We start from the raw sequence: 10,762 nt of genomic DNA on the forward strand, positions 1-10,762 counted from the left end.
ATGGAGCGATGGATAATTCGTAGGACTGCAAACAAGGAAGGAACATCAGATACTGACAACAGTGTCTCAGAAACAACTGATGAGATTCCTTCCGAACTACCATCTACCAGTTCTACTTCAAATATAGATAAAAGGCAAGACAAACGTAAGGGTAAGACCTCCCAGTATGACCAATCATCCAAACCTAAACTTCGGAAATATCAAGCAGAATTTATAAAATTCGGATTCACTAGTTTTACCATTGATAAGATGCAGTACCCCCAATGTGTTATGTGCTCAGAAGTACTTGCAAATGAAAGCTTAAAGCCTGTGAAAATGAAAAGGCATTTGCAAAGCAAGCATCCTTCTCATGCTGATAAACCAATAGAATTTTTCCGTCGAAAGGAGGGAGAGTTGCAGGGTCAAAAACAAGTGCTAGCTCAGAAAATCACCACCTCTGCCAAAGCTCAGATGGCATCATTTGAGGTAGCATACCTAATTGCACAGTCCAAGCAGCCACATACCATTGGGGAAACCCTCATGAAACCTGGTGCAGTGACTATGAGTCGGATTATGCATGGTAATAAGATGGCCCGTGAGCTGGAAACAGTCCCGCTGTCTAACGACACCATTACTCGACGAATTAATGACATTTCAAATGACATTAAGTGTCAGCTGATTGAGAGGGTTAAGGGAAAGAAGTATGCTTTGCAGCTAGATGAGTCGACAGACATATCAAATTCTGCACAATTACTTGCATTCATTAGATACAGTTTTGGTGGAAAACTGCAAGAAGACATGCTTTTTTGCACTGTACTAGAGGGGACCTGTACAGGTAGTGACATTTTCACAAAGCTAGACACCAAAATACAAAAGGAGGGCTTGTCTTGGGACCAGTGTGTTGGTGTGTGCACAGACGGTGCTGGGGCAATGTTGGGTAAGAGGAAAGGACTTAAAGCAAAAGTTTTACAAGTGGCACCTCACATAAATTTTACACATTGTATTATTCACAGGGAAGCTCTTGCTAGCAAAGCACTCAATCCAGAGTTAAGCAGTGTTCTTCAAACTGCGATTAAAATAGTAAATTACATCAAAACACGTCCCATAAATGCCAGGCTGTTCTCCACACTCTGCAATGAGATGGGCTCGGAGCATGAAGCACTGTTGTTCCACACAGAAGTCAGGTGGCTGTCCCGAGGCAAAGTTCTCAGCCGCTTGTACGAACTACGAGATGAGGTGCGCCTGTTCCTGATCAAATCTGAGTCCCAACTTGCTGACTATCTGACTGACCCTGACTGGTTAGCAAGTCTAGCATATTTGTCTTGTATATTCGAAAGACTTAATCTGCTGAATTTATCACTACAAGGCCCAAACACGAACATCTTGATTCTTTCTGACAAAATTGATGCATTTACAAGGAAGCTGGAACGATGGGCTGTGCGAGTTGATGGGGGCAGTGTTGAAATGTTTCCTGAGGTGGAAGAATTTATGGCGGAGAATGAATTAAGCGTCGATAACGTGAAGGTAATGATCACGACTCACCTACAAGGTCTTGTGGACCACTTCAAGAAATACTTCCCAAAAGAGACAACCCCACAACAATATGACTGGATACGGCAACCATTCACTGCTACAGGGGATCACTTATCATCCGACATGGAGGATGAGCTGCTGGAGCTCTCCAGTGATCGGACTTTACAGGCATCGTTTGGCTCAACCACACTGGATGAGTTCTGGATTTCAATTGCAAGGGAATATCCACGATTATCCATGGCAGCAATGGATGTATTACTTCCTTTTGGATCAACCTATTTATGTGAAAAGACTTTTTCGGCACTGACTTATATAAAAAACAAATACCGATCAAGACTCAGGGTGGAGGATGATCTCCGAGTTGCCATCTCTGGTATCAAACCCAGGATGGAGTTACTGTGCTAAAAAAAGTAGGCCCATGTATCTCACTAATTGATGTTAGTTATTCATGATAAACTTAGGCCTGTGTAAATACTGTTTTCACTGTGGAATAGGGATATAATTAACTAATCACTGCTAGTGGAGCCCCATAGTTGGGCCTAAATATTGATCATTGTCATTAAACTTCCATGAATATTGTACTTTTATTTTAACAGTTACTAAATAAGTAATTATTTCACAAGAAATTCATACAGTTCTTCTAAAGCCAAAAAAAAAAGAAAAAAAAAATATTATCTCAGACATAATTTCCAAAATTTTCCAAAATATTGATTTTGAAACCAAAAGGGTATGAAATAGCTTTGAGTCTACTGGATGTTTGTGTGGGTATACTGTCTCATATGAGAATTATAGATCATTAGCTGATTTTAGGTTTCAGCAAATTTGTAATATCAGCACCCAAGTCAAACGCTATAATTATTTTGTTAATCATTTTAAGCCCAGCCTGAATATCTAAATTTTGGTATAAAGATACCAGTAATTTTTTCTTTATTGTGCTAAAGTTTACAAACACTGACATAATTTATGCTATCTGCAGTAGCTTTCTTCAACAAAGGTATAATTCTAATTTCATACTTATTTTTTTCTCTTGAAGCAGTTAACAAAGTGTGAGTGCCTGTACGGATTTAACATTAATTCTATAAATTTAAATAGACTGTATTGCTTTGCCTATTTTGTCTTTAAAGATTGTGATTTTTTCTACAAGTAATAAATTAGTTAACTCTATAATGCGTATATTTTTTGCATTTATCTTATCATGTTTGTTGTTATTATGTTCTTATGATTCGGGGCATAGGCATGTACTGTGTGTGTGTGTGTGTATGTGTGTGTGTCAGAAGCACTTCGGGGAAAGGCGAGGGTCACATGCCTCTAGCAATATCGTTTGGGGGGTCGCGGGCTGAAAAGTTTGAGAACCACTGCTATACATCACTGATGTCCCCACCATCATTCCATAAGTCCTGTTAGGAAATTATCCGATGTAGTTGCAGAGCAGGGAAGTTAAAATGCACAGGTGCATGTAATAGTATAGACGACATAAAAGTGAGTACGAACAAGGGATGCCTAGGTGATGGTCATTTCAAATATTTATGTCATTGATTCATTTCTAATGTCATAGGGAGATGAACTTTCATCTAGTTTAATTATCATATCATATCAAAATTCAACAATTCATTTCAACGACAGAATTGGCCCTCGTCCACCAAATATCTCTGGATCCCTACCTAGATATAGGTGTTAATATTATGTGATGCTTGTACATTTATGTATATGAACTATTGTTTGAGATTGGAGCAATAATATTATAATAATGATAAATGATCATATCTGAACTAAGGATATGGTTAAACTATATAAGACATTTGATATCTAAAAAAAAACTTTAGATTTTTCATACAACCACTTCACCAACTTAGTAAGACTATGTTTTTCACTCTTCTTTTAAGTAATACAATAGTTGCTTCTCCAAGACAATACACTGAAAGAACAGTTTCCATGTTAAAACTGTGCATGTTTAGACAATAAAACGAACACTGAGATAGTTGGCTTTTCATACACATTCAATCTACATTCTTCATTTATGTTTAATTATTTGTTTAATAAATGTATTTTAAATCTGATACTAGACATTTTGATATACTGAAGATAGCTACTAAAAATAAGATTTTTTTTATTGTAATTGTGAAAAAGTGTGATTTGACTTACTGACCTCGTTTTTTACCTAGTTACTCAAAATTGAGCCCGGCATACCAAAGATTCATATTAGTATGCCAGACTATTGTAGAATCTGCTGTCAAATTACTCTTCCGCAAAAATGTTTCATACATTCACATTTTTCAAAACTTGGGCCTAGTGTAGTACACTACAATTGAATACATTTTTAGTATGGAACCGGAAGTTATTTCTATGATGATGTAAGTACATTTCTTTCCAACATATGATTAAAGCATTATATTCGTATAGGATTTTCATATTCAGGAGTAATGAACAAATTAATCCTTCCGCGTAATATTATATTACATGTCTCGCTAACTCTCGACTTTTTCCAGAACTATAGTAATAATTAAGTCTCGCAACAAATATATGGAATAAGTTTCTGGCGTAGATTAAAGAGAATTGTTTTTTTAATGCTTGATTCCTTGGTGTTTTTTGCTGTATAAGAAGCTTTTTCGATGCACAATTAGAGTCAAAACAAGATTGTTTAGTTGTTATTCAAATAAAAATTACATCAACAAAAAAATGGTTGCTGTTTATTATCATAACTAAAGTTAGCAATATCAGAAATTTCATTTGCAGAAATATTTGTTTTGATCTTACTACGGTAACCACAATCGTCTGTATGTAAATTGGGTTAAAACAATTAGTGATGTATTATTTAGAAAGCAAAACAAGCTAGTATGAGATATTTAGATTAACAAAGCAGACGATGAGAATGATGCTATATTTATTCCTGTAGAATATTTGTTAAAATAGTCTAATAATAAAACCATGCCTATGTAGATCAACAGTATTTCTATATAAATTATGTAGAAAGGAAATATTAGTTGGAATATTTACGGATCTTATTAGTATGTATCAATGCGATTCCAAAAATCAACCATTTTAATGAACAGGGATAACTGTTATTTAATTATTATGCGTTGAAAGTTTTGACTTTATCTCATTATTTTTTTTTTTCAATAGCACAAATTTACATTTGCTTAGAATTTTGGAAATAATTGATATTGAAAAGTTTCTTTCAGATCAATGGGCTTTTATTTTTCTCGACCAAGTGAAAACTGTTCCAATGGTACGAAAAAACAACGAGAAACATATGAAAATAAAACCAATTAATTATTAACCTCGTTTTAGGTACTTTAAAACAAAAACTTTTATCTTTTCTCCCACTCCTCGAATAGCCAGTCGGTATTAGTCTTTTATATCCATCTACTTTGAAAAGAAAAGCTTTTTGTGAAGCAGATTCTCCGAAGAGTTTCCGAAGATCTTCGAAGTCTCGTGTGTGATTAGCCTCATTAAAACTTTCTGTCCTGTCCCAATATTCCTTTTACTCGCTGTATTGTTTATAGAAGATCATCATGAATTAGAAGTCCCTGCTTAAAGCAGACTCAGCTAGTGTCTATTTCGACAAAAAGTACGTACCAGATTTATTCCTCCAATGTTCAATATCAAAAAAGACTTTCTTCATAAAATGTTCAAATGAAAGTAGATGTGGCATGACTTTTTGATGAAAAAAGGAAGACACATGTTACTTTGCGCAGACCGAAACAAGAAAAAGTATACTGGGGACACAATATGCATGGAGAGCTAGATAGTGTTGAAGAAATATGTTCCACAGAAATTTTCCAAGATTGTTCAGCAGTCCCAGTGTAATTACTAAGGAGGAGTAAGGGTAAATATTCGTAACTCGTTGCGGGATAGAATACCTCTTTCACCAACATAGGGTATCTCGACACCCCCCCCCCCCGGAATTAAATTACGGAATTAAATTATGACTGTGAGGGTATATAGAGAAATAAATCTTTTCCATGCAGATTTAGATTATGACCGCGGGGTTTATAGTAAAGTATAACATTTCTGAAGTAGATACCAGTAAATGTAATTTCAATACCTTAAAGTAATACTTAACAACGTTCATCTTGGTAAGGAAAGAACAGACTGTCTAAATACGGTAAGGAGGTCTTCTAGGAAAAGGACACTCCAAAATCAAACCATTGTTCACTGTTCTTTGATAGTGCCATAGCCTTCATACCATGATTTTCCACTGTTTTGGGTTAGCGTTCTCTTTCTTGAGGGTAAACCTGGGCACACTATTCTATCTTATTTCTTTTCCTCTTTTTTATAGTTTATATATGAAAATACTATTTTTATGTTGTTACTGTTCTCGAGATATTTTGTTTTAATTGTTGTTTACTTCTCTTGTAGGTTATTACCTTATTCCTTTTCTTACTGGGCTATTTCCCTTTTGAAGAACTTGGACTTATAGCATCGTGCTTTCCCAGCTAAGGTTGTAGCTTAACAAGTAATAATAATAATAATAATAATAATAATAATAATAATAATAATAATAATAATAATAATAAAACAACACTGACAGTTTCTTACCAGTCGTCATCTATTAATGATATCGCTAATGTTCATCATTAAACCATCATTACCTTAAAGCATATTTGAGCAATGATGTCCAAAAGCATTCAGATCTCATTAGTGTGAACCGATGAGATTCAATTTCAACTATTTTAATCAATAGGGATAGCTGTTAACTAATTATTATGCATCAAAACCTAAGGCTATATCTTATAGACTTTTGGTATAGCAAAGATTTGCATTTGCTTAGGATTTTAGAAATAACTGATATCGAAAAGTTTCTTTCAGATCAATGGGCTTTTTTTTTCTCGACCAAATTAAAACTATTCCATTAGTGGAAAAAATCAAAGCCTCTTTTTTTTTCTTTAATTAAGAAGCATTAAACTTTTTATTATTCCAGTTATTTGAGACAAAAACTAAAGAGCACCACAGAATGTTCAAAACTTAATTAAAATCAGACCCACTCTTACACTATCAAATAATGCTAAGGGCATATTTCTTGTAGTGAGAGACATACATACTAAGCTGTTCTGTACGTGTTTCATACACTGTAATACTATTGATGCTTTTATATCTCTTGCTTTTTCGCACACTGATAATAGAATAACCTATTGAAGCTTGCCATTGCATATTTCACATTGTTTGAATTTTTGTGCCATTGTTTCTCTCAACTATTTGTATATGAAGCTCATTATCCTCATGAATAAAGCCACTTATATTCACCTCACTTCTCTGCTGGTACCAACCGCCACCTTGCCAAATTGGTGACCACCGGAGGATCAGCTCCTCACTAGCCTTAGCCCATCGCTGCCCCTTACCCTTTTTATAATGTAACCCACCAACCCTGACTCCTCAACACACACACCACCTTGATGAAACTGCCGTCTTTTGTCAACAGAGAAGTGGTCCAATGGTTCCAGTATGACAAAGTACAGTTTCACATCAAGGGAGTTAATTGCTTAAGCAGCAAAGCATACTATGTCCTCGCAGTGATCCTAGAGGACATTTTCACGAAAATCTCCAATGAGCTTTGCGACCATAGGGATGCCCCAATAGCATACAAAACCCTCAAAACATAGCTCCTGGAGCTATATTCACTATCGCTAGCTTCCAGTATAGCCAAGTTTTTTCAGCTCTGTCAACATACATTGGGGGACCAAAAGGCTTCGCTAACCCTCAGGAAAATTACCACTATCTATAGCCTGCAACTTGGGCTCTCCTCAGGAATTAGCCTGCTTTGTGTCCTTTCGGTACGACGCCAACCCGAACCTATACATGCCATCATCCACCATATCGATACACTGCCCACGAAGGACCTGATGACCAGTCAAAAACCTTTTGAACAACTACTTCACCATCTTCAAGAATTCCATCAACATCGCCACTCCTGACGAAGACGACAACTATTCATCACTACCAAAGCTGATGTGAATGCTGTAAGAGACAGACACACGCACATGACATGCCGGAGTGGTGACAAAGCCGCCAGCCACCCACATATGCCGCAATTCCTTCATACCCCAACTAACGAACTTTACAGGCACTTACTGACGGCCATTAGGAGCTATGTAACTACCACTCCATATTCATAGGTGCTGCGAAAAAAGGTTTGGTCGGTTGTCAGTGGCCAAAATAATTGTAAGTAGGCCATTGTTTGATGCGGCCTCCCCTGTCGCTAATCTTTTAATTTTTATGTGATGCAGGTATGGGTGTGCAGTTTTTGGTAGACACTGGTGCTTACCATTCCTTTCAACTATTGTCACTTTCCAGAACATGATGTATTTATTCTAAGGATGCTGACGTCCTCCTGATAGTAGCCAACGGATCTGAGATATCCACCCATGGGTACCAAACACCCACACTATCGATTCGGAGCACCAAATACCATTGGAAATTTTTTGTTGCTGACATAACATTGCCACTACTTGGTGAGGATGTTCTCGCCCATTTCCACTTCTTGGTTGATTTGACATATCGACGTTTAGTGAACATACTGTAGACATATGAACATATGAACTCGTTGACACCTCCCTGCTGCCACATGCATCTCTCCTCATATCTACTGATTCCAAGGACGTCACTATTGGTGCAGTACTCATGCATATTGACAATGGCTTGCCCCGCCCATAATCCTTCTTAAATAGAAAACTGTCCAAAACAGAATCTGGCTACAATACTTTCGACAACGCATTCCTAGTGGTGCATTTTTCCGTCAATCATTTTCACCACATTTTAGAAGGTATGACCTTTGTCATTCACTTGTAATACATGCCTCTAGTGCACCCCTTGACTCGATAGTCCAAGGCCTGGTCTGTCCGTCAATGTCGACATCTCCCCATCATGGCTGAATACAACTGTACTCTTCAACATGTCCTTGGAAAATTAATCCTGTTGCCAATGCTCTGATAAGAAACTGTTTGGATATTACTTTCACCTCTCAATTGTGGACATCATTAGCAAATCTTCTGGGCATCACGTTACATCAGACAACTGCCTACAACCCTGCAGCCAACGGAATGGTTGAAAATTTTCATTGAACCCTCAAAGTAACTTTGATGTCCTGCTGCAATGACTCTATCTGGACTCAGTTTCCCTGGGTCTCCTTGGGATTAAGGAGGGACCACTCCTAAGGATGCCCTGGTTGTCTCGGCAGATAAAATGATGTTAGTTGTCCCTGCTGAGTTTTTCCGTCTGCAACCTCCTTTGCCAATCTAATCACATTGTTTGAAAATTTACTCTTTACTTCCAGACTGTTATACGTACGTTAAATTTATGTATATTGTGATACAAAACTTGTGAAAAGGACTTAATTTTTCATGTATGTTGATGTAAAATAAAAATAAAATCCTTTAATTTCATATATGTTAATGTGAAAATAAAACAATTCATTTTATCATATATGTTAATGTAATTTTTTACTGAAGCTATTGTTGTGTTGTGAAAAGAGAGTTCTTGATACTCCTTTCTTGCCAGTAAGAGGATTCGAGAGTGAGACAATGGCATTCCATCAGGTTGTGTAATACTAGTCCTGGATGCTTCTTGTCTGTCAGGAATATTCCAGAGTTCTGGTTCCTTAAATATAAAGAACTAGTGACGAGCGAGAGCAGGGAGAGTAGAATAATACACGGCTGGTGTTTGGAGACATTTTTCAGCTACACCCTTTGTGTTTTTTTTAAAACTAGTGACTACGCACACCAGTGTAATATCTTGAAGAAGATAAAGAAATTTAGAAATACATCTGTTCCAGCGTCAGAAGTTGCGTTCCTACATATCAACCTTTTATATCTGAAACTAAGTAACAGTGTCTGTCTCTCGCTGTATAGAAGTTTGATAAATCAACTCAAGACCTACTTCTCTGTAAGAACTTCCTATGTTATTGACTGGTTTTTGGTGTGCTGGGAGTATTCAGTTGAGCTTATATAATACTGTAAATAATTACGTTAATTATTAGATATAGTTATATTGCATGTTTGTTGGCTATCATTTTCATTTGCTCTTAATATTTGCTATTGTTTGGTAAGCTTTTTTAGTAGATTTGCATAATTTACGTCGTATACAATAGTTGAACTTAACAGATTTGGGGGCCTATGTCCGGAATCTGAATTGTTATTGTTTTTGTAATTCATAGGTAGTTTGTGAAGTAAACCTTTGTTAATTGTATAAAATAGCCAGCAAACATGAAAAAGTTTAATGCATTAGAGTTTGTTGACAATTTTGTGAGGATCCACAAGTTGAGAAGTTAAGTGATCTCAAGAAATCAAACTTAGTGAGTTTAAGCAATCACCTTGAGCTTGATGTTAAAAAATCACTTAAGATGTGTTACATACGATGGATAGGGAATCAATGTGTTCAGATTTACCACCTGTAGAACTTGAGAGACTTAGAATTGAAGCTCGATTAAGAGAAAAAGAGTTAGAAGCTCATGTACTAGAAAAGGAGCTAGAAGCACAAGCTGAGCATGAAAGAAGGGAAGCTGATTCTGATCGTATCAATTAAAAATTGAAGATTAAATAAAGGTTCAAGAAATTAATTGTTAAAAGGAGTTGGAGCCTGAAGAAATTTAGCAGGCTAATTCTAATGATGCAATAATATCTAGGTCAGTCATTTTTAATGAAGATAGGTTGTACCTCCTTTTAATGAAAAGGAGTTAGATGAATATTTTGTTAGTATTGCCAGAAAATCTAAAAAATATATGTGGCCTGAAGAAAATTGGCCTTATATGTTATCAGGTGTTTTGTGTGGTAGGGCACAAAAAGTTTATGTTTCTATTCCTGCGGATGAAGTTGATGATTATAAATTCTTGAAAAATGCTATTTTACAAACCTGTGAATTAACTCCCAAAGCTTATAGGATGAAGTTTAGGAGTTAGAGAAAACAAGATAAGCAGACTTATGTAGAATTTAGTAGAGAACAATCGGATTGGTTTGATAAATGGTGTAAAGCATCAGAGTGTACGGATGATTTTGATAGATTAAGATCAATTATTTCAATTGAACAGGTTAAAAATCGTGATTGTGAAAGTATTAAGGTTTACTTAAATGAGGGAAAGTTATCTACCATCCGTGAACAGTTGTATGTACGGAGGATTATGTACTGGCTCACAAAGATTCTAGGTCTAATGATAAAAGGTTTTTATAGGTCAAAAGACTATAGGGACACAGATAAACATACTAATATTGATGATGTAGATCAAAGGTCTAGTTTCGATTAACATGTCAACTCTCAAAGC

This window comes from Palaemon carinicauda, chromosome 8 (assembly GCF_036898095.1).
Source record: "Palaemon carinicauda isolate YSFRI2023 chromosome 8, ASM3689809v2, whole genome shotgun sequence".
Lineage (NCBI taxonomy): Eukaryota > Metazoa > Arthropoda > Malacostraca > Decapoda > Palaemonidae > Palaemon > Palaemon carinicauda.